Raw genomic sequence first — 25,798 nt, 5'->3', positions numbered from 1 at the left:
TTTCCCGTTCTGTTCCTGCTCCAGTTCCATCTGTAGACTGTGCGCACTATGATTGTTCATCCTTTGTTAAGTGTGCATGGGAACCCCCGTTTGAGAAATGGGAGATCGAGCTCCTGGTCTATGAATTGGAAGGTGATTGGAGATCGTTTTGCAATCATTACCTTTCTAAAAACGAAGCAGTTTTGTATGCGTGCATTGAGTCTGTGTGCGCTTTAATCAAGACTGGTGAATGTATCTCTGACTTTGTGACTCCGCTGTTTGACGTGTGGAGAATGATTTTGGATGAACTACATGCGCTTCAATCTGCTAATTCTTGTAAAAACACATTGTCAACGGACGATTGTTCCAATCCTCTTGATTTAAAGAAAGTGAGTTTTGAATGCATTTCCTTTCCCAAAGCAACTGAGTGTTTGAAGCCTGAGTGCAAGTCGTTCAGAGCAGTTGCTTGTGTGGAGGTTGAACCAGTGCGGTCTGATGTCGCCACCGCACGTATGGTTGCAAAAGGTCTGTGTGGTCCTTTGTCTAAGAAAGACAGATCTTTTCCCTCAGGTTCTCTGAGATCGTCCATTTATGAACCTGCTATGGGGAAAATTCCTAAGTTATGCAACTTTAAGAAAATTATGGATGTGTCTAATAAAGTTTCTTCTGTTGTTGTCGTCACTTCTTTTGCAAATGAATCTATGTCTTATTCTGTTCACACCTGTGAAGACCTGTTGCCTAATGATAGTTGCTCCAATGTTTCTGTCCTAGATGCCTTGCAGTCTGCTACGCAGATCGCGGAGGTTTGCGCTATGGAAGCATCAGTTTCGCAACCTAAAGAGATCTTGGATCTGCAAATTTTGCGTTCTGTCTCCTCGGATTCGACATCGTTAGCCGAGTCTAAGAGTGAGACAGCACTTTGGTTTTACGAATGTGACTCTGAAGCATTTTTGCTGGGTCCAGAGAAGGTTTCTCTGAGCCTGCCCTGTACCATGAATAACAATATGATGTCCAATCACACTGACATTTGGGAACCCCTTTCTTGCTTTGAAGAAAGTTCTGACTCTCCTCCCTGTACTCTGGATGAGTCAATATTGCCTTGTACAATATCTCCTGCAGTGCCCCTAGAGGCTCGTCTAGGTATTGCTGCTATTTTCACCTGTTTTTCTGCACTTTTGGAATTTCAAGCTAGTTTGACTGCTACGCAGAATTCTGGGTTCAGTGAGAAGGAAGTTAGGGAGTCAGTGTGTGGTCCAGTGAATATGCCTGTACATTCCCCTCATGATTATGAAATTCAATCTCAGTTTATGGTGGAACCTTCCTTGGGACATCTGCCCTGTTCACAAGATAAAGTTCCAGTTTTGCCCTGTAACATGAATAGTTCAGAATCCTTCCTAGAAAACTTGAAAAATGATGTTCCTGAGGTCTTGTTTGATGTTCTGGAGGTCTCCGAGTTCCTCCCAAAGGGTGCAGAACTTGTAGGAGATGTCTCCTGCCCCCCAAGTCCTTCTGAGGTGTTACCCTCTTCCGTAGGCATTGCTGCCTTGCTGGCTACCTTTTCAGCTCTGATGGAGCTTCACTCATATGTAGTCAATGATGATATTATTGTCACAGAAATTTCTGAATTTGTATCCGAGTCTTCTTTTGAAAGTCCAGTGCCTGTGACCTCCACTCATGATGATTCTCTGCCCGGTACTGGTTTTGGTCTTGTCGTTCCAGACTCTGAGGTTGGCAGTTCCCCAACATGTCCTGAGGTTTCTCCTGTGCTGGTGTACCCCATTGTGCTCTGTGACCCAGAAAGCCCAAGTGTGCCTCGGTTACCAGCGTACTCAGATGCTTCCTCGGTGGAGACATGCTCTGATATGGCCTGCCTGCTTGCATGCCCAGAAGTGGTCTGAAAGTCTTGATCTTGATGGGTGTCCTCGTAATTCTGAATCCGGAATTGTCATTGGTTCCATGGGGGTTCTTGGTAATTCTCCATGTGAGCCTGGTGATTGTTCTGCCCTCTTGGGATCTCTGTGGAGCTTCAAAAGGTTCTGGGAGATTCCGGGAGAAATTTTGCTTGGTACCCTGGATAAGATCAACGGTGGCTTTTGTGTTTTAAGGGACACTTCGAACAGGTATTGTGGCAAGTTTGGTATTTTCGGACGCTCCTTGGAAGGTGGTGGGTATTGTCTGGAGGGTGTCGATGGCTTCTTCTCTGGCGTTCACAGTCCTGATGGGTGTTATACTGAGACTGGTAGTACTGATGGGCATGTTTCGGTGGCTTCTGTTTCCGATGAGGTCGGTTTCGGGTGGACTGACTCTGGAATTGGACCTTGTCGGGCTGCCCCGACCTTCATGAGTCTTCTGTTAGAATGGTTTGGAGATATCAGTTTTGAGGGTCGTCTGGAATTCGACCCTAGAAGGGGGGGTACTGTGAGAATCTTCTCAGCTGCCTGTGCAGACAGGCAGCGTTTTGACCACTGTTCACGTCTGCATTCTGCAGGTCTCAGAGAGACCTTTTGTCAGTTCTGCAGCTTGCTGCTGAGGAATTTGCATACATTCGTTATGCAAATCCCCTACCTACCTCCTGTCATGACTGGCAGTATAAAGGTTGGGATTACCCACAGTCCTTTGCTGGTCATTCCTTCAGGGTTTGTAGTACACACTCCTAGAGAGTGTCAGCCATGCTCTTGGTTTGAAGATCAGCTTAGAGTAATTCCTGGAAACTGTGCTAGGCAGATTCCCTAAGTGCAGTTAGGATTGTTTATCTGTTTGTTTGTTCTGTTGCTGTTGTCCTGTCCCAGCGGTGGTCAACAGGAAATGGTTCTGATCTCTGTTCTTGGAGTATAGCTGGTGCAGCGGTTGCTACCAGCTATCTCTTCTGTTCTGTCTCCTGGGATCGCGCTAGCCACTTTTCGCTAGCGCTGTGGATCCTTCTGTTCTGTCTCCTGGGATCGTGCTAGCCACTTTTCGCTAGCGCTGTGGATCCTTCTGTTCTGTCTCCTGGGATCGCGCTAGCCACTTTTCGCTAGCGCTGTGGATCCTTCTGTTCTGTCTCCTGGGATCGCGCTAGCCACTTTTCGCTGGCGCTGTGGATCCTTCTGTTCTGTCTCCTGGGATCGCGCTGGCCACTTTTCGCTAGTGCTGTGGATCCTTCTGTTCTGCTACTCTGTACCTGGATCGCACTCGCTTCTCGCTAGTGCTGTGGATCCTATCTCTCGCTTGTCCCTGTTTTCGTGTGTCTGTCTTGTCTGCTACGACCGCTTGCTGGAGGCTCGGTGAGGTAACCGTTAAGCAAGCGTTCGCGTCCTCTGTTTCATGTTTGTCTGTCGATGGTTAGTTAGGCGTGCTTGTCTCTATTGTGCTTATCACGTGGAGACCGCGCATAACCGCGTGCACTGTTGCGAATGAGTGCGGTGTTCGCGGTTAGCTAGCGTTTGTTGTTTTCCGTATCTCCTCATTGTATTATTTGCTGTGCCTTTGCTACTCTCGTGCTCCGCCTTGCTGTAACCTTGTGTCACGTCTGGCGATCGCACCTCTCGCGATCGTATTCCTGCTTCTTATCTGCTGTGGTGTGTGCACAGTCGCGGGTTGGCAACTAATTTTATGCACACACACACACACAATCTGTCTCTGTGCTCACTCTCAATCGCTTCTCTTGCGATTGCATTTCTTCCCTTCGTACAATTCCTGTCTGGCGTGTGTGGTAGGGCAGAGGAGCTGTTCCTCTGCACTCCACAGCTCCACCTGCCGACAGGAATTTCCCTCTGCAGGTGCATAGCACCTAGCCTGGGTGTCCTCAATTATACGCTTGTGGAGGAAATCCGCCGCGTCAGTGCACGTCTGGTGCGCTGACCATGGAGATGATTCCGCAATCGTTACTGCTGCAGGAGATGTCATCGCTATGTAAATAATAATACTATGGGAGGACATTAGACCATGACTATGGTAGGATTAGATTGTGAGCTCCTCTGAGGACAGTCAGTGGCATGACTATGTACTCTGTACAGTGCTGCAGAAGATGTCAGTGCTATATAAATACATAATAATGATATGGTAGGACATTAGACTAGTGGTCCTCAAACTAAGGCCCGCGGGCCGAATGCGGCCCCCTGCGGCTTTTTTACCGCACCCCCCCCTCCCCCCACATACAAAATGTGTTACTTATACTACATCTTTAAATATTGGTGGTCCACATATAGAATAGCAGTGCTGGCACCACCCATCCACATGGAAGCCAGAGAGCAGTCATTCACTGGTTTCCAGTCAAATTCCACATCAGGTGACACTGCTGTCCAATTGGACTGCAGGTTGTCACCTGGGTATGCTTCACTGTCTGTATACGCCGGCCCCCGAGCAGTCTGAAGTATGTTGACCCGGCCCTCAACCCAAAATGTTTGGGGACACCTGCATTAGGCTATGATTACGGTAGGGATTAGAGTGTGAGCTCTTCTGGGGACAGTCAGTAACATGACTATGTGCACTGCAAAGTGCTGCAGAAGAGGTCTGTGCTATATATATATACATAATAATTGCCACATTTTAGCCCCACCCATATCTTTTCTTAAAAGTGTGCTTCTGACTCCACCCCGTCCATCCAAAATGTTGTGTGTCCAGATATTTTGGGGCTTTTTGTAAAAACCTCACGTCACTGCAGGGCAAGGGGGTTCAGGGGAATGTCCCCCACTACTTGTTGGTACTACTGTGCTTTTCAGAGGGAGGGCCCTTTTTTTGAATTTGAGCACCCCCCACTTAAGGATCCTCTGCACGGCCCTGGTCTTGTGATTTGCACACCACCAAAAAGAATGCACATTCAATTGACAGGTCTTTTTTTCCCACATGCAATTGGCTCAAACACAGACATAATATAGTTGCTTCGCTATTTGCCTGATGAAGCAGGATTATGCCTGCGGAATGCACTGCACTGTGGAGTATTTAAATAAAGAGAATTGTTGATCAAAATTAACAGGTTTGTGTCTACTGATTGAGGAAGTAATTCCACCATGACCTCCCTTTAGTTTATTTTACTCTTGTATTGGTGCCTCTGTACTTATTACCAGTGATTAGTCTAGTTCCCCCTTGGTGGAGTGATATCCCCACTTCTTTCCTGTCTACAGAGAGCAACTTCTTAAACCTGAGTGGGGTCCGGTCTAATCTCTCCACCTGCCTATACAGTGGCTACCTGAGCGGTAACCCTTGTTTGTATAATCTACTTACCAAATACGTGTATTTGTTATACCTAATGTACTACACTATTGCAGGTTCTTGGTTTCCTTTTTGTTTTTCTTTGCACAGGCCTTATTTTAACTCTGCAGCATCCTGTGCCACTTTTCATTGTATAATAATTTGGCATCTTCACACTGTTGTACAATGACCAAAGGCAGGAGACAGTTATGCCAACCACATTCTTTTATCTAGCAAGCTATGCCCTCTAGTGGCAGGAGGAATCAGCAGGGATTTACCCAAAGCTTGTGCTGCTACCTGCAGCTAGGGCTTTGGTGAAAGATGTGAAGATCTGCTTCTGCCAGGTACTGTGGGCATTTTCAGACAGTCAGTGAGGGTGAGATATCTTGCTCTACTTTGTTTATTCAGCAGTTACTGAAAGGGGACCTCCACTATAAATTCCAGAGTGCAAAAGAGGCAGAATGACACTTTGTCTGTTCCTTAGACTAGACAATCTGATCATTTGTCCTGCAACTGTCAATAGGCCTTGGAACAACATCAGACCAGTCTTTTAATGTTTCCTATTAGTTTGCTGTGTTTAATGTTTCAGAGCAAAGGTGCCCATACATTACTCAACCTGGTGGCCAAATGACAATCTGATTCGATAATTATAATCAATTGGATGAAAATCGGTGCCACCAAGAGCTTGCCTGTTCGACCTTGAGACCAAGTTTGTGCCGAAATTGATTCCATGTATCAATCGGACATGCTGTGAAATCTCGGCCGACATGCTCGATTGGGTGCGTGGTGGTAACAGTAAGCGATATCAGGCCAAGTGACAAACGCAATGGAACCCCCCGGCACTGTCCCCCCTCCTGTAAAATGCGTATACGCTGATAGCCAGGTGGGCGCAAGTGTGTGAGGAAGAGTTGCGGAGACAGAGACAGTGTTGGACACCGACAGGTAAAGTATTTATGTATGGGCACCTGGGGGGTACATCTTCATTTAGGGGGACAGCGGACGGGGGCGTTGAGTCGATGAGGCAGCATGACTACGTTGGTTCCCAAAAGTTTTCATGCTGAAATTGATAGGGAATCGGCCTGCGGTTTATGGTGGCCATCAGTTCCGATCAGAAAGAGATCTGTCTCTTGGTTTTTAAATTTTGTGTTTCATACCACTTTAAGTTCTGCTTTAGCAATCTGATGGACGATGGAATCTGCAGAGGCCACTTTCAGTCATCGAACGGTGTGGTTTGAATTGGGGTTGGCAAATCTAAAGTTACAGGACGTGTAAGTATACTGTTGATATTTAGTGGCACCTCTTATTTTTACATGGTGGATTGATGCGTCTGACTGATTAGCCTCATCACGGGCATTGATGAAATAGCTATCATTCTGCGTATGGCATTCTGCCCCCGATTGACTCCTATTGCCGGTCATGTATATCCTCTATGGCCAAATACCACATCAAAGCATTCTGCCAGTCCTCTTCCAGCGGGGATATCACTTACACATGTTCACTGAGTGCCACTTGGATGCCTGCCTTGTGTATGCCCAGAATAGACGGCTTGTTTTCTCATTAATGTGACAATTGGCTAGCATGAATGGTGTTGATTGGAAACTACATTAGCTTCAAGGCAATTGTGTATCATGTTAAAACTTACACTTCCTAAACTGTGGTCAGATGAAGGAAGCGAACAGCGAAGTCACGGTCATAGCAGTTAATAATAAAGATGCGTTGCTGGGATTTCTTGTATCAGCTATAGCAGAGGAGAACATTACTGTAAAAAGAATCTTTGAATCGGCCACCAGGGCTTAAACTGGTCCTTAAATCTGGCCCTTGAAAATCCTCTTCAATGAGGATTCTTATTGGTTCAAACTAAAGACTAATGGGAACTCTGGTAGGAGATATAAAGACTGCAGGAAACACAAAAAACAGATACTTACCTAGGAAGAAGGAAGCCTCCTCACCCCACTGCCACTTGGCGAAACTCTCTGCAAGTATGATTGAGCCTGCGCAGCAGCATGGAGTCGCTTGTGGACAAGTGGCTTTGTCTTATTATGCAGCCACACCTATACTCACGCAAGAGAAGTACGGCTGTGCTCGTGCACAGAGAGAACACGGCCACAATAACATACACGACAAGCTCTTTATGGATATGTTCCGGGGGTTCACACGCAGCAACGGTGACGGCCTGGAGGACAAGGGAAGCCACAGTTGGATCCAGCATCTAGCTCAGGCCTGGGCAAAGTTTAAGTGGCCCAGGCCACCGGCTGTGGATCACATTCCTGTTTTTTTGAAAAATCTCCCTCCATACAGAGTTGCAAGAGTAGTTTTCCCAGCGCTGGTCTACCCAGGTAAGTATGTATCCTTTTTTCCCCATCCCCCTTCAGGCTGATCGGTCCCTCGACGGCCTCCTCCTCTGCCTGGACCATCCACAAGGCAGCCCAGTAACTTTGCATGTCGGCACCAGTCAGCATAGGCACAGTACGGCCGTATGCGTTCCTGTGGTCAGGAGCGTTTTGCACCTGGGCAGTAGTACTGTTCAGGCACAGTACTCTCCTGGTGATGGGAGCGAGATGGGCTGTGCATGTGTAGTATGCCCTGACTTGCAAAGTTAACAGGCCGCCAAGACTCATCTGGGGTTTACTTTAAAAATACTTTTGCTGGGACTCCCTCAGGCTCCTTTTCCACAGGTGGCTAACCTGCACACTCAGAGCTGGCTGGCAGCAGTGAGCAGTTGGAGCATTTTTTAACTGCCTGTCAACTGTTCGTGGAAAAGGGCCTTAGTTAGGTAGGTGTTGCGAAGTCCAGCAGAGTATGGCAGAAATCTGGCAGTGGTGGTAGTCCCAGTCTGGCAGGGATAAACATTTGGTAGGCAACTGTGAATCAAGATTTTAGTAGAAAAGAAGGCAGAAAAACAAAAAGAAAATAAAAATAGGAGACTAGAGGAAAAGAAGTCTAAAAGGAGAAAAAAACCTCAAAGTTGTCAAAACGTTTATACAGATGACACCACAGGTTATAGGTATACAGAAGAAGGAAGAAATGTAACCACTTGAGGACCGCAGTGTTAAACCCCCCTAAAGACCAGGCCATTTTGCTTAAAAAGGGCCACTGCAGCTTTAAGGCCTCTCTGCAGGGCCGCACAACACAGCACACAAGTGATCCCCCCCCCCCCCTTTTCTCTCTGTTGGTAGGGGCTGATCGCTCCCCCAGTGTTTGTTTTTTGTAAATATTTTTTGTATTTATTTTCTATTATTTTTGCTTATTTTTTTACCAAACCCACCAGCCAATCACAGGATCGGCTGTCATAGGCTTCAGCCTATGACAGCCGATCATAGCCTATGACAGCCGATCACTTCTGATCCCCTGGAGATGACAGCCGTGCTGTAGATTGCAGCACTGTACAAGGTAACTAGACGGCAGTTTCGCTGTCTAACAGTTTCCAAGGGGCGATGGCCGCTGGGGGGCTGAAGGCGGAGCTTCGCTCCGCCTACCTAGTGGAGATGCGCACACATCAATGCGCGCGATCTCCTGCAAAGCGAGACCCAAGGACCGTACGCCGATCGGGGTTAGGCGGTCCTGGGGTTGCCGCCACGGCCATGCCCATCGGCATGAAGCGGTTAGCAGTTAAAGAAAAGATAAAGTGCCCGATTGCTGAGGCTCTGGCCACTGTCATCTGCGTTGCTGTAGCCCGCCACGAGCTCGGCAGTCGCCGTCTAATTGGTGGCTGCTGAAAAGAGGGTGGGCCACAGCAGCACAGGCAGAGGTTTCCAAAGAGCTTCAGCAGTGTTCAACAGCATAGCCGTGGCTGCACACCCGAAGAGGGGAGGGGAGGGCCGAGCATCAACTGTAACCTGAAGACATTAAGACAGGTAAGTATTTAACCCCCTGACCCCTCCCCCCACCTGTCCTCATAAGACAGAGGCTATCATGACTGGCTCCATCATTTTTACCTTAGGTACTCTTTAAGTGAAGATACAAATATAGGTGTCATGATGTAGCAGACTACAAATGGGCATTAGAATAGAGCGAAGAGGTGGTCAGCTATAGCTACTGTATAGCTTATAGGATGCGTAGAAACATTTATTCAATCTAAAACAATACAAAGAGCAGAATAGAAGATACAGGCTGCCTATGTGAATAACTGCCATGTTACACCTCGGATGGATACTGTACTTTGTGTGGCCAAAGCCTTATTCTTTTTATTAAAGGGATACTGTAGGGGGGGGGGGGGGGGGGTCGGGGGAAAATGAGTTGAACTTACCCAGGGCTTCTAACGGTCCCCCGCAGGCATCCTGTGCCCGCGCAGCCGCTCACTGATGCTCCGGCCCCGCCTCCGGTTCACTTCTGTAATGTCTGACTTTAAAGTCAGAAAACCCCTGCGCCTGCGTTGCAGTGTCCTCGCTTCCCCTGATGTCACCAGGAGCGTACTGCACAGGCACAGACCATACTGGGCTTGTGCTATACACTCCTGGTGACATCAGCGGGAACGAGGACATGGCAACGCAGGCGCAGGGGTTTTCTGACTTTAAAGTCGGAAATTCCAGAAGTGAGCCAGAGGTGGGGCCGGAGCATCGGTGAGTGGCTGCGCGGGCACAGGATGTCTGCGGGGGACCATTACAAGCCACGGGTAAGTTCAACTCATTTTCCCCCGACCCCCCCCCTACAGTATTCCTTTAAGTTCTTAATGTTGCATTACATAATACATTTTGGAGGGGTGGGGTTGCCAAAGGATGAAAACACTTATTTGAATCGCTTCCGGACATCGCTAATTGAAATCTATGCCCTGTGTGGGAGCTGTTATTCCTGCCAGGATGTAGATTTCAATAAGCACGCCGCACGGACCTGCCGCTGATCGCGACGCTCTCCCACTGCTACAGCCCACTCTCCCTGCTGTCGGCTTACTGATGTTTTGCCGCTACTGCCAATCGAACTTCTATCACAGCACTGACTCTGCTGTCGCCATGACCGCAGAGCTCTGTGAGCTGTTTAGGAGCAGATTTCATTGGCTGCTGACCCAGTGAACATTGAGAGCCAATCTCATTGGCTCACATTAATCACAGGGTCATGAACCAATGTAATCACCTCCTGACCAGCTCACAGGAGCAGCAAAACATCAGTAAGCCGCGTTTTTCGTACCAGCGGTCTTCATTCAGGCAGCTGATTGCTCTGCCCCCCCCCCCCCCTCTCAAAATTGTGGGCGTGGATTTTTTTTCAAATTTTGTCCGAGCCTCTGGCCACACCTATCTGTGTTGCCCTGGCCTAATTTAACCCTGCAGCATTAACACAGAGCCTGACATGACAGTTTGTGGCTTCAATTCATCAAAAGCTGATTAAAAAAAAAAAAAAAAAAACAAGCCAGGAAAATACTGCATTCGTTTTAGACTTTTTTTTGCTAATTCATCAATAATTTCACAGGTGCGGTAGATTTTTGGTAATTAACCGAAACCCATTGACAAAAACCTGTTCAGTAACAGCAGAAAAGTCTCTGTTACACGTTGTTCTCTGTGCAGTGAGGGCATTACAATAGTAAGAGGCATCCCGACATCCCTTTAGATGTGTATGTTTGTTATACTCCCTCTGCTTGCTCTAAATCTGTCTATAAGTCTTTCTTGACATTTTATTTAATTGCTACAGCTTAGATGAACTTTGAGAAGACTTTAAACATGCCCTACCTAGGTGATTTCCCCACTAGTTTCTCTGCATCTTCAAACAGGAAAGGCTCCAGGGGAAACCGGTTTTGTTGTGTCCTCTCTGCTCGCTGCCTGCAAGGTAGAAAAGTTTGTCTCTCCCGAGAAGCCTGCGGGTCGTATCAACGGGACTTTCAGGAGAGAGGGGCTGTTTCTGTTGGTTCCCTGCTCCTGTCAATCATGGGGACATCCACACAGAAGGCATTCGAAGCTGGTTTCTGACAGAGGAGAGCTGCTGATAATGATCGAACATGTTAGTGTTTTACTGCATGCTGTAACCTTGATGAATTGGCATTTACTGACATGTGTTGGAGGTGTTTACCGCACAGTCGGTAATTTACTGCACTGCTCGGTAATTTTAGGTTGCCATGTGGTAACAACCTTGATGAATTGACATTTTTCTAAATGCTCGGTAAACTCAGCTGTTTTAAGCATTACCATATTTGGTAATGCTTGATGAATTAAAGGGGTTCTGTTCAGCTTTTTAAAAACAGCCACTTACCTGGGGCTTCTATTGGCCCCCTGCAGCCGGAATGTAAGCCCTGTGTCTTTTACTGGAGGTACTCTCCAAAGACTGAAGTGGTGTGTGGTGCAGCTCATAAAAAGCAATATTTATATCACCACATTGCCTAAAGCCACATTCATAGTGTTCAAGTTGATTCATTTAATGTGTCAGACATGTTAGCATTAATACAGGCATCAAGACTATTACTTTTGTGATTGAATTACCCGGTAACTTGAGTCCAAGCAGGGAGCCACACACACAGCCAGTCTGTTATCTCCTGGATTTGAATCAGTTCTCAGCTATTACAGCCTGTAATATGGATCTCATTGAACATCTATACCTGGCATGGACAACACAAGCCACATTTAGGGGTGTAGAGGGGGGTTTCATGACAGTCTCAGTTTAAAAAATGGTAATAATTTCTAACGAGCATTCCTATTACGGTAGTTTAGATGGCAAGGTTTATGAGCTGCTGACAAAAACAGAATGGTTCCTGTACGTTTAGCCTACATTGTGCAGGCGTCTGGTTCCTATACGTTTAGCCTACATTGTGCAGGCGTCTGGTTCCTATACGTTTAGCCTACATTGTGCAGGCGTCTGGTTCCTATACGTTTAGCCTACATTGTGCAGGCGTCTGGTTCCTATATGTTTAGCCTACATTGTGCAGGCGTCTGGTTCCTATACGTTTAGCCTACATTGTGCAGGCGTCTGGTTCCTATACGTTTAGCCTACATTGTGCAGGCGTCTGGTTCCTGTACTTTTAGCCTACATTGTGCAGGCGTCTGGTTCCTGTACTTTTAGCCTACATTGTGCAGGCGTCTGGTTCCTATACTTTTAGCCTACATTGTGCAGGCGTCTGGTTCCTGTACTTTTAGCCTACATTGTGCAGGTGTCTGGTTTATTGCTTCATAGAAACCGCTGATAAAGCCAATGTTTCGGATCACACAGGGGCCATTTTTCAAGACAAAGCTTGCTCAAGGCAAGAATCTGTCTGCCACTTGTGCTTGCAAAAAAACCCCCAAAAACATAAAATGCAGACTAGGTGAATTCACCTCTAAGCATGTGACCCTGTCAGCGCATTCCGCCGCAGGGCCATATGTTTGTCATTTTTGGCGTTGTGGTGTGATGCACCAGGAGCATCGCAACGCCACAATTAAAGCAAGTCTGAAGCATTATTGAAAATAAGAAACAGATACCCTGGGCCTTATAGAGCCTTCCTGTCCTCGTCACGGTCCCCATGTTCCAGCACTGGATCCCTGGTTAAAATCTCCCGCAGCGGGAGACTTCGGCAGGCTTCAAGAGCACCCAGGCTTCCGAAGACGGTACTGCGCATGTGAGAGAGAGGGCACTCGCGTGTGCGCAGCACAGAGCAGCCCGTCTTCAGAGACTCCTGAAGCACCCCAGAAGCGGTTGAGAGCAGTCTACGACCCACTAATGCGGGGAACCTGCGGGGGAACGTGGGAACTGTGAGAAGACCAGGGGACCAGAGACTGCTGGAACTAAAAAACGGGGCCTACTGATGTCTCACTGCATGGACCCACTGCTGTCGTCGCTCACCTGTGGCCGCAGCACTATGACAGCAGAGCCGGGAGTGTTCTGCCCAGGCGCAGTAGTACTGCAGCCCCAGCTAAGTAGATCTGCTTTAAAAAAAAACAACAACCCTGGATGTTTCCTGTTTTAAATTGGTTGAACCTTCTTCATGTGAACTGCAAATTTCCTTATGTAGATGCACAGCTTTTACTGTAATGTAGAGATTCTGAGCCATGTAGTCTGGCCTGCATTGCTTTTTCTACTCTGTGTCACAAGGTTACACCTGACTGACCCATCTGAATCCAGAGAGTACAGGAAGTAAAGCTGGCCATACACTTATGGGTTGCTACACGTTGTAGCAAAATGATCAATTCCTGTCTGATCAGAATCAATTCAGATTCAATCGATTCTAATCGATTTCTACCACACACAGCACATCAGTTTTCAATTGATTTTCCAGCAGGGAATCTATTGAAAAATCAGTCGAATTGCAGCGTTGCATGCAGCACAATGCTATGGGCTTTCAATCCGCTGCCGATTTTGCCCCACTTAACCTAGATCTTACATTCTGTCCCATAAATACTTTATTATTTATATAGCACCAATATATTCCACAGCAATGTACAGAGTACGTTGTCCTTCAGAGAAGCGCACAATCTAATCCCTACCATAGTCAAATGTCTATGCATGTATCATGTAGTGTATGTATCATAGACTAGGGTCTATTTAGGGGATAGTTAATTAACTTATCTGTATGATTTTGGGATGTGGGAGGAACCCGGAGTGCCTGAAGGAAACCCACACAGACACGGGGAGAACATACAAACTCCATGCATATAGTGCCCTGGATGGGATTTGAACCGGGGACCCAGCGCTGCAAGGCGGGAAGGATAACCACTATGCCAAAATCGATTGAAAGTCCATAGGACATTTCAGGGGAATCAAAGCATCCAAAACTGCCATCAAGCTGAAACATTCTTCATGTATGTGGGCAGTTCTGAGGACATTTGGCCTGAGAATGCTGTCCAGCACTTTGCTTCTATACTGTTTACATTCACTTATCAGCCTGATAATTATTTGAATTTGTTTTTAGTTGGACTTTCATCTGTCCTAATATATGAATATCTGAAGTTTTGCAAGGCTCTGACTGTATCCTAAATGCAGTGGAGTAAGATCAGAGGTCACAGCTGTGGCCAGGCCCCAGCTCCAGGGGAGCCTGTAGAGTTCTCCTCCTATATTGCCACGCTTGTGTGGGAATGCCTGCGCAGGTGATGAAGTGAGGAAACACTCGCAAGTTGGAACTGTTGGACACGGGCCACAGCGTGTGCAGATCTGCTGTCCCTTATTAAACACTGACTTTGGTTGTCAGGAGTGTGGGCTTGTAAAGTAGCGGTGCTGAGAGGGAGAGCTCCTTACTGAGAGGTGGGTGAGCTGCGAGGCTTGTTGGGACTGTCACCTTTCATAGTCTCCATGGTGAATCCTAAAAAATAAAGGACTGAGGACCAAAATTCTTTTCATTGGGCCAATTCACTGTAGACAAGACAAATAATTTAGATTGCGCTTTTCTCCTCATGGACTCAAAGCGCCAGAGCTGCAGGCAATAGGGTGTGCTCAGTAGGTTGCAGCAGTGTTAGGGAATCTTGCCCAAGGTCTCCTTACTGAATAGGTGCTGTCTCACTGAACAGGAGGAGTAGAGATTCGAAGCCAGGTTGCCGGTGTCAGAGGCAGAGCCTTTAACCCCTTCCCGACTGCCTAAAGGCGTCGGGAAGGTGGCTCCTCCAGGACTGCCTAACGCCGATAGGCGCCAATTCCTTGGGACAGAGATTAGCACGGATGTGCATGCATCCCCGCTGAGTTACGGAAAACCTGCCAGCTAGCAGGCTGAAAAAACAAACAAAAAGGCCTAGTGCACACCAGAGCGGTTTGGTCGCGTTTTCAGATCCGATTGCGAATGTGGAAACGCTAGGGTAATGTATTTCAATGGGGTGGTGCACACCAGAGCGGGAGGCGTTTTGCTGAAACGCATACTTCCGGGCTGCTGCAGATTTTGGATTGCGGAGGCGTTTCTGCCTCCAATGTAAAGTATAGGAAAAATGCAAACCGCTCTGAAAAACGGCAGTTCAGAGCGGTTTTGCAGGCGTTTTTGTTACAGAAGCTGTTCAGAATCAGAATCATTTTATTTATCGCCAAGCACGACTTGGTCGTGCCCGGAATTGGGGTTGGCACAAGCAGGTACAGAAAAAAGGACAGGCAACAGAGATAACAGGTAGCATATCTCAAACATAATGTAGTACAGTGGTGATCCACAACAGAGAAAAACCTTGTAGTACAGTGGTGATACACAACAGAGTAGTTCAGTGGTGATACACAACAGAGAAAAACCTTGTTCGCAGTAAATATGTAGATCTGCTGTGCAGACATGCTTAAGGGACGGTTCTGGTTAGTTGAGGGAGAACGGTTCTGGCTAGTTGAAGAGCGAGCTGATGGGAGGACGGTGCGGTGGTGGAGAGGGGTGGGAGTGAGTCTAGAGAGTTCAGTGATTTGACTGCTAAGGGGAAGAAACGGTTCCTGTGTCTTGAGGTCCTGGTGTAGATGGACCGATACCTCTGGCCCGAACGGAGCCGACTGAAGAAGCGAGAGCCTGGGTGTGAGGGATCGTTAGCGGTCCGCAAAGCTCTGGAGCACAGTCTGGTGTTGTAGAGGAGGTCCAGCGGGGGGAGAGGTTTTCCAATGATTCTTTCCGCCGATTTGATGACCCTCTGTAGCTTGTGTCTATCACTGGCAGAGAAGCCAGCGTACCAGACCAATATAGAAGAGCACAGGACAGACTCAATTGTGGCTGAGTAGAAGCTTGTCAGAAGTTTCTGGTCCATACCGAACTTCCTCAGTTGGCGGAGGAAGAATAGTCTCTGCTGGGCTTTCCTCTGGATAGAGGTAGTGTTGGCCTTCCACCTCAGGTCGTTGGAGATGGTTGTGCCCAGGAGACGAGTGCAGGGGACATGTTCAGTAACAGATTTACCGTAACATTATCTGAAATCTACTACACCAAAAACGCTTCACAAAACCGCAAAATGCTAGCTAAAACGCTACAGAAAAATAAGAAAAAGCGTTTCAAACTCTGCTAGCATTTTGCGGATCTGCTAGCGGTTTTTGGTGTGCACCAGGCCAAAAACCTGCCAGAATGACTAGCGCAGTGCTGTACGGTGGACAGCCCTGTCACCTGGCTGTCCCCTAGATAGGCAGGAAAACAGAGGCGATCTATGTGATTGGATGTAAGGGAGAGGAAGTAAAATATATATAAAAAAAAAAAAAGCGATATTAAAATAAATAAAAACGGCAGCAGGACTCACCAGCAGAAAGCTCTTTTGGTGGCAAGAAAAGGAGGGCAGATTTGTGTGCTAAGTTGTATTGCCATGCAGCACACTGGTAGGCCTAGTGCACACCAAAGCGGTTCGGCTGCGGTTTGCGATCCGCTTGCGGCTGCGGATACGCTTGGGTAATGTATCTCAATGGGCTGGTGCACACCAGAGCAGGAGGCGTTTTGCAGAAACGCATACTCCCGGGCTGCTGCAGATTTTGGATTGCGGAGGCGTTTCTGCCTCATTGTAAAGTATAGGAAAAACGCAAACCGCTCTGAAAAACGGCAGTTCAGAGCGGTTTGCCAGGCGATTTTGTTACAGTAGCTGTTCAGTAACAGCTTTACTGTAACAATACATGAAATCTACTACACCAAAACCGCTTCACAAAACCGCAAAATGCTAGCTGAAACGCTGCAGAAAAAGCGTTTCAAAATCTGCTAGCATTTTGCGGATCTGCTAGCGGTTTTTGGTGTGCGCCAGGCCGTAAAGCTGCAGTGTGCTGAATTGTATAAAATTGCCTGGTCACTAGGGGGGTGTAAGCCTGTGGTCCTCAAGCGGTTAAAGTGGACCTGAACTCTTGCACAGAACAGAAAGAAATGTACCCTGTATGTGTTTAGAGAGTTTAGCCTAGGCATGGGCAAACTCGGCCCTCCAGCTGTTACGGAACTACAAGTCCCACAATGCATTTGCCTTTATGAGTCATGACTATGGCTGTCAGACACCTGCAATGCATTGTGGGACTTGTAGTTCCATAACAGCTGGAGGGCCGAGTTTGCCCATGCCTGGTTAGCCTGTCTAACTCCCTTTCATCTGTGAGTAATCACCAGTGTAATGTGATCTCTCTCCTGTGTCAGCTGACTACCATGTCACAGAAGCTAACTGGTAAACATAGGATGTTACATAGTTACATAGTTATTTTGGTTGAAAAAAGACATACGTCCATCGAGTTCAACCAGTACAAAGTACAACTCCAGCCCGTCCCCCACATACCCCTGTTGATCCAGAGGAAGGCGAAAAAACCCCCACAAGGCATGGTCCAATTAGCTCCAAAAGGGAAAAATTCCTTCCCGACTCCAGATGGCAATCAGATAAAATCCCTGGATCAACATCATTAGGCATTACCTAGTAATTGTAGCCATGGATGTCTTTCAACGCAAGGAAAGCATCTAAGCCCCCTTTAAATGCAGGTATAGAGTTTGCCATAACGACTTCCTGTGGCAATGCATTCCACATCTTAATCACTCTTACTGTAAAGAACCCTTTCCTAAATAAATGGCTAAAACGTTTTTCCTCCATGCGCAGATCATGTCCTCTAGTCCTTTGAGAAGGCCTAGGGACAAAAAGCTCATCCGCCAAGCTATTATATTGCCCTCTGATGTATTTATACATGTTAATTAGATCTCCTCTAAGGCGTCTTTTCTCTAGACTAAATAAACCCAGTTTATCTAACCTTTCTTGGTAAGCGAGACCTTCCATCCCACGTATCAATTTTGTAGCTCGTCTCTGCACCTGCTCTAAAACTGCAATATCTTTTTTGTAATGTGGTGCCCAGAACTGAATTCCATATTCCAGATGTGGCCTTACTTAACAATATGTCTTCTTCCATGAAAGCAGGAAATAGACATACTGCAGATTTATGACAGGATTTGTATCCGCTCTAACAAAAACATCTTTCTTTAAAGAGAATCTGTATTGTTAAAAATCGCACAAAAGTAAACATACCAGTGCGTTAGGGGACATCTCCTATTACCCTCTGTCACAATTTTGCCGCTCCCCGCCGCATTAAAAGTGGTTAAAAACAGTTTTAAAAAGTTTGTTTATAAACAAACAAAATGGCCACCAAAACAGGAAGTAGGTTGATGTACAGTATGTCCACACATAGAAAATACATCCATACACAAGCAGGCTGTATACAGCTTTCCTTTTGAATCTCAAGAGATCATTTGTGTGTTTCTTTCCCCCTGTTCTCATGCACTGAAGTTTCAGGCTGCTCGTTTCTTCCTGCAAACAGCTTTGCTCTTGTCTGTAATTCCTCACTATGTGAAAGCCCAGCCAGCTCAGAGGACGATTTATCCAGCTTGTAAAAGATAAGAGAGAAGAGAGAGACTGCTCTAATCTAAATAACACACAGGCAGTGTGCATAGAGGGGCCTGGAAGGGGGAGTTCATAGCAGAACCACAACACTGAAGAACTTGGCAGCCTTCCAGACACAGGCTGACAAGTCTGACAAGAGAGAGATAAGTTGATTTATTACAGAGACTGTGATAGTACAAAGTGCTGCAGTAAGCCAGAACACATTAGAATAGCTTTTGGAACTTGTAGGATGATAAAAAGCAGGATGCAATTTTTGTTACGGAGTCTCTTTAAAAGCAGACCTGAACTCTTGCACAGGACATAAGAAAAACAGAGAAATTCACCCTATATGTATTTTGAGAGTTTCGCATAATTCCCACTCATCTGTGACTAATCACAACTGTAATTTGATCTCTCAGCTGCGTCAGCAGAACAGCTAATTTGTAAACACAGGATGTTAACCCTATGTCTGCTTCCATGAAAGCAGGAGGTAGACACACTACAGATTTATTGCAGGATTTGTATCAGCTGTAACAAAGAAATGCTTTTTCTTTAAAAGGTTATTATGCTGTTGCTTATCTTTTAGAGCAGAGAGGAAGTTTTGAGTTCAGGTCCGCTTTAACCATTACACCATCCAGCCACTGCTACTGTAAACCTGTTAGTTTTGAGTTAGTTATGAAAAACTCAACCTGCATGCACTTTACATTGCTACTCATTTGATGAATAAAATGTTTTCCGTCTATAGTTGAGATGGACCCTACAGAGGTTTCTGCAATGCATACATGAGAGTTCTGCACATCTATGCGATATACGGTAGATATGGTACCAGCCTAAATATTTGTCAGCCAAAACTAAAGGCCCTTGAAAAATGGAAAGAAGAAACGGAGAGCCCAATATGGTGTACTATTGTTGGGGTACACAAGAAATGTTTGTAAAACTGATAGGAAATCAGGGGTCGAGTCCTGCGTGGACGCGGGTGAACGGCGTTCACCCACTTTTTCTTCAGAGTGAACGCCGTTCACCCTGGCTTGTGTGGAGGGAGCAGAGCAGAGAAGGTGAGCTATGGGGACAGTGGGGATGGGCGGACATCTCCCCCCCCCCCCCCCATCCCTCACCTTTGTGCTCCCCTTCCTGCCTCTCCCCTCCAGCGTTGTTAAGTGTCGGGCCCGGCGGCGAAAGTGGGCAGAGACTTTCCACCTTCTTCCAGCCGCAAGGGACGCTCCGCTCTGTGTGCGGCTAGAAGACCAGACTAGCCGCACACAGAGCGGAGCGTCCCTTGCGGCTGGAACGAGGTAAGTCTCTGCCCACTTTCGCCGCCAGGCCCGACACTTAACAACGCTGGAGGGGAGAGGCAGGAAGGGGAGCACAAAGGTGAGGGATGGGGGGGAGATGTCCGCCCATCCCCACTGTCCCCATAGCTCGCCTTCTCTGCTCTGCTCCCTACGGGTGGGGGCACACCTGGGTAACCTGGGCACATATACCCCTGCCTACATATACTGGGGACATATACCTCTGGCTACATATACTGGGGGCATATCCCACTGGCTACATATACTGGGGACATATACACCTGCCTACATATACTGGGGACATATACCTCTGGCTACATATACTGGGGACATATACCTCTGGCTACATATACACCTGCCTACATATACTGGGGACATATACCCCTGCCTACATATACTGGGGACATATACACTTGCCTACATATACTGGGGACATATACCCCTGCCTACATATACTGGGGACATATACCCCTGCCTACATATACTGGGGACATATACCCCTGCCTACATATACTGGGGACATATACCCCTGCCTACATATACTGGGGACATATACCCCTGCCTACATATACTGGGGACATATACCCCTGCCTACATATACTGGGGACATATACCCCTGCCTACATATACTGGGGACATATACACCTGCCTACATATACTGGGGACATATACCCCTGCCTACATATACTGGGGACATATACCCCTGCCTACATATACTGGGGACATATACCCCTGCCTACATATACTGGGGACATATACCCCTGCCTACATATACTGGGGACATATACCCCTGCCTACATATACTGGGCATATATACCCCTGCCTACATATACTGGGCATATATACCCCTGCCTACATATACTGGGCATATATACCCCTGGCTACATATACTGGGCATATATACCCCTGCCTACATATACTGGGCATATATACCCCTGGCTACATATACTGGGCACGTATACCCCTGACTACATATACCGGGGACATATCCCACTGGCTACATATACTGGGCACATATACCCCTGGCTACATATACTAGGCAACTATACCTCTGGCTACATATACTGGGGACTACTATACTCATGGCTACTTATACTGGGGACACCTATAGACCTGGCTACCTGGGGGTACCTATTTTGGGGGAACTGCTGTCAGATTATCTGCATTTTTGTGGAACCGCTGTTATGTATTTTGGGGAACAGCTGCCAAATTATGTGTATGTTAGGGGAACGGCTGCTGCCAGATTACGTGTATTTTGGGGAACTGCTGCCAGATTGTGTATGTTTGGGGGACCACTACTGCCAGATTATATGTCCTTTGGGTGTTACGTGTATTTTGGGTGATCCGCTGCCAGGTTTCGCGTATTTTGGGGAACTGCTTCCAAATTATGTGTATGTTGGTGGAACTGCTGCTGCCACATTGTCTATTTTGGGGGAACCACTTCCATATTATCTGTATTTTGGAGGAACTTCTACCAGATTATGTGTCTTTTTGGTGAAATGCTGTCAGATTACATCTATTTTTGGGGGATACACTACGGCAGAGCTCAAACTTCCTTGGCAGACCTTTTACATCACTGCTAAGGTCATGTATATTTGGCTCCACCCATGACCACGCCCATGGTGTGCTTGACCACGCCCACTTTTTGCCATTCTCCGAGTGAGTCCACTCACTTCTTTTCCCAGGACTAGACCCCTGTAGGAAATATACTCACAAAGGTGGGCTACCACACAGGCAACCACTGTATAGGCAGGTGGAGAGAATTAGAACCTGCCCCCACTCAGGTTTAAGAAGTCGCTCTCTGTAGACAGGAAAAAAAAAAAGAGGGAACACCCCTCCACCAAGGGTGGACTTCACTAGACAATAAGTAAAAATTTGAACAGAGACGCCAAAAAGGATAAAAACGTCTAAAAACCGTTTAAAAAAAAAGGGGGGCGTCATGGCGGACTAACCTCCCTTGTAGATCAACAGACGTACGATTGTTATTTTAATAAAAAAAAACATTTATTGGAAGCTAGTTTCTAGTAACATAATCATGTTCTGTTCTATTGAGAGGGGAGGGGACTGCAGTGGACTACAGGTGGCCAGCTCTTTACTGCAAACTGCAGTTTTACTCCTCTAACTTGATGCTCCTCCCAATTCCTGGCCACCTAAACTGAATAAACAAAACAAACAAACACAGAACATTTATATAGCGCTTTTCTGGACTCAAAGCGCCAGAGCTGCAGCCACTAGGACGCGCTCTATAGGCAGTAGCAGTGTTAGGGAGACTTGCCCAAGGTCTCCTACTGGATAAGTGCAGGCTTATTGAACAGGCAGAGCCAAGAATCGAACCCAGATCTCCTGTGCCAGAGGCAAAGCCCTTAACCATTACACTATCCAGCCACTATAGATACGCAAGTCACATGGTACTCAGTTATGCATTTCACATCATAGAGGCATGGATCTAATCGAGATCTTTGTGGCTATGCGCCTTTATTAACGGACAGCCTATCCCTTCAGTCATTCACTAGGGAAGTATGACTGTGATGGAGATTGCAGATGGAAGCACCCCATGCCTATGGTTAGGTACAGACACACACAATTTTGATTGGCCAATGAATGGACAATTTTACCACTTCCATGTAGTGTGAGTACCAACAGACTTTGATACTATGTACAGACTGTAGGTAAGCTATCATACTACATAGAGGTGGTAAAATCAGCCAATCAGAATTGGATGTGTGTACACACCTATTATAATTGGGTAATTACTGACCAATTTTACCACCTCCATGTAGTATGAGAGCTTACCCATACAACTTGATCATAGTATTCAGTAGCTGTTGACCTTCATACTACATGGAAGTGGTAAAATTGGTCAGTGATTGGCCAATCAGAATGGAAGGTGTGTCCCAGTCAGCCTTCAGACATGTTAATATGGATATTAGGGATGGTTGATGAGACCACCTTAACAGGTTAAAATTGGACCATTTTCAAGTTTCATAAATAATTTGCATAATCCATCAACACATGATAATTTGCATCACACTGGTGGATACTAGGGATGAGCGGTCAAAAGTGAATCACTGTTCTGCCTAATTTAAAAACAGGGCCTTTGTACATGCGGCCCATGGCGGAGCGGTTTAACTTACCCTTGTTACCACCTCTAAAAACAATGTATAGATCATTTCAGTGTGATAAGTACTGGTAAAGTTATTGGCAGATGAATGGACACAGCGCTGAAATGTGAAAAACGATTGTGTGTTTAAAGAGAGAGTAAAGCCATTAAAAGTACCTCTTTATTTCCCAGTCCTGTTCAGCATTAAGATCAAAGATGATTTGCAGCATCCCCGCGGCAGAACGAGGTATTTATAACCCCGAAAATCCCGGGGGGCAAAATTGTACAACTTTCCAAGTCGCAGATTTTGCTGCCCGGGGAGGCAGAGCTTAGCGCTGTAGCTCTGCCTCCAGTCCATTCAATCTCCACCAATCTCCAACTCTCTCTACCCCTCTCAGTGAAAGAAGATTGAGAGGGGCCGGGAGAGCCAGAGATTCACTGGACTGGAGGCAGAGCTACTGCGCTCAACTCTGCCTTTTCCAGGAAGTAACAGACAATTTTGCCCCCGGGGATTTCTGGGGGATAAATACATCCTTCTGCTGCGGGGATGCGGTGAATCGTCTTTGATCTTAAAGAGGACCTTCAGCCCAAACAAACATACAGTCATTAAGTTACATTAGTTATGTGAATTAAAATAGGTAATATAATCTCTTACCCACCCTGTTTTAAAAGAACAGGCAAATGTTTGTGATTTCATGGGGGCAGCCATCTTTTTCATGGGGCAGCCATCTTTTTGGTTGAAAGGAGGTGACAGGGAGCACGAGACAGTTCCAACTGTCCTTATCACCCCTCCCAGCTGCACGCACTAGGCAACGAGAACAACATCAGAAATCCCATCATGCTTTGCACAGCATCAGGGGGAAAATGCCCGTGCAGATTTCTTTGATGGGGTGGAGCTTAGATTCTGTGCAGCTAAAAATGGGTAATAAAAACAAAGTTCTGATGCTGTGAAACAGTTAAACACCAAGCCTTTTTTATAATAATAATGGCAGTATTTGTATAGCGCCTTTCTCCTGTCGGACTCAAAGCGCTTGCGAGGCAGCCACTAGAGCGCACTCAGTAGGCAGTAGCAGTGTTAGGGAGTCTTGCCCAAAGAACTCCTTACTGAATTACTGGCTTACTGAACAGGCGGAGCCGAGATTCGAACCCAGGTCTCCTGTGTCAGAGGCAGAGCCCTTAACCAGTACACCATCCAGCCACAGCCACCGCTTTTTTAGTGCTGCTGAATAGATTTTTAGTCTGGAGGTTCACTTTAATGCCGAAGACGACTGGGAAATAAAAAGAGGTAATTTAAATGGCTTCAGACTCTCTTTAAAGAGGGATTGTCAGACACAAAATCAAATTCCATTTACCCACTGCTCTGTGTTTATTATGCTGCCAGGAATCTCACCCTGCATTTCAAGCACTCCGATCTATTCACAAATGTTTGTTTAGTAATAAATCTTATATCAGTCAGCCTGGCTCTATTCTATCACCATCACCAAGGAGAAAGCTTGTCATCTTCCCTCCCACATTGCTGCTCCTCACTGATTGGCTGAGAGCAGTTCAGTGTGACAGGCTGAGGCTATGGAAAACTAAAGTTTGCTTTCTTAAAACAGAAAGTATTTGCGATAATGCAGGATGGAGTTAACTCTGACATGTCTCCCAGTGCATCACTGCTGAAATATGCAAATCAACCATTGTCATCCTTAGAAGCTAAACACACCTCCAGAACCGCTGGAATGCAATGATGTGTCAGCTGTTAATTGTACAGAGCCACAATAATCCAACATGCATACAGACTGCTTGGTCTTCATCAGTGCATGGCATGGATTTATGTGGATCTATGGAGTAGGGCTTGTAACACTGAGAGGTACAGACTAACCAGCAAGCTCATGGTGAATCAGAACTCACTGGAGTGTGTGAGGGGCTACAATGGTCCTAAAAGCCCCGTTACTAAAATGCTATGGAAAACAAAAGTTTGCTTTCCTAAAACAGAAAGTATTTGCGATAATTGAGGATGGAGTCAGCTCTGATCCTGTGCTCACACATTTAGAAATCAAGCCAGACATGACACACTACAGATTGGAAGAGAAAAAAAAAAAGTAAGGGAGGAAATGCCATCAGGATTTGGCTTCAGAGGGAATTAAAAAAAATGGAAAACTAGCAGGAGCAGAATTCTTTTAATTTCCCATGTAAAATTCACTAACATAAAAATGGACAGTACAATACATCTGTTATGCAAGTAGATCAAAAACTTATCTACTTATATACAGTGCTGCCAGTAATTGTTCATACCCCTGGCAAATTTTGACTTAAAGTTGCTTTTATTCAACCAGCAAGCAATTTTTTTGACAGGAAATAACAGGCATCTCCCAAAAAATAAGACGATGTACAAGGCATTATTATGAGGCATTATTGTGGAGAAAAATATTTTTCTGCTCTCATTTACATTTGAGCAAAAAGTGTCCAGTCCAATATTATCCATACCCTTCTCAATAATCAATAGAAAAGCCTTTATTGGCTATTACAGCAATCAAACACTTCCTATAATTGCAGACCACCTTTTTGCATGTTTCCACAGGTATTTTTGCCCATTCATCTTTAGCAATGAGCCCCAAATCTTTCAGGTTGGAGGGTTTTCTTGCCATCACATTGATCTTTAGCTCCCTCCACAGATTCAAGTCAGGACTCTGGATGACCCACTCCAAAACGCTATTATTGTTGTCTGCTAACCATTTCTTCACATTTGCTGTGTGTTTTGGGTCATTGTCATGCTGAAATGTCCACTGGTGCCCAAGGCCACGTTTCTCTGCAGGCTGCCTGATGTTGTTGTTGAGAATCCTCATATATTGATGTATTGCTCTTTTTTCATGATAGTGTTTACTGTGATTAGGTTCCCTGCTCCATTGGCTGAAAAACACCCTCAAAGCATTAGGTTCCCACCATCATGATTGACAGTGGGGATGGTGTTCTTTGGGTTGAAGGCTTTTTTTTTCTTCACCAAATTAAGCAAACATCATTGTGACCAAACAATGCAATTTTTGTTTCATCTGACCATAAATCTTCTTTGTCCAGTTGAGCATTTGCAAAGGCCAAGCAAGCTTTTGTGTGCCTTATCTGGAGAACTGGCATCCTTGGTC

This window comes from Hyperolius riggenbachi, chromosome 3 (assembly GCF_040937935.1).
Source record: "Hyperolius riggenbachi isolate aHypRig1 chromosome 3, aHypRig1.pri, whole genome shotgun sequence".
NCBI classification, from domain to species: Eukaryota; Metazoa; Chordata; class Amphibia; order Anura; family Hyperoliidae; genus Hyperolius; species Hyperolius riggenbachi.
The sequence above is the reverse complement of the archived record's forward strand: the minus strand, read 5'-3'. Positions refer to the sequence as shown.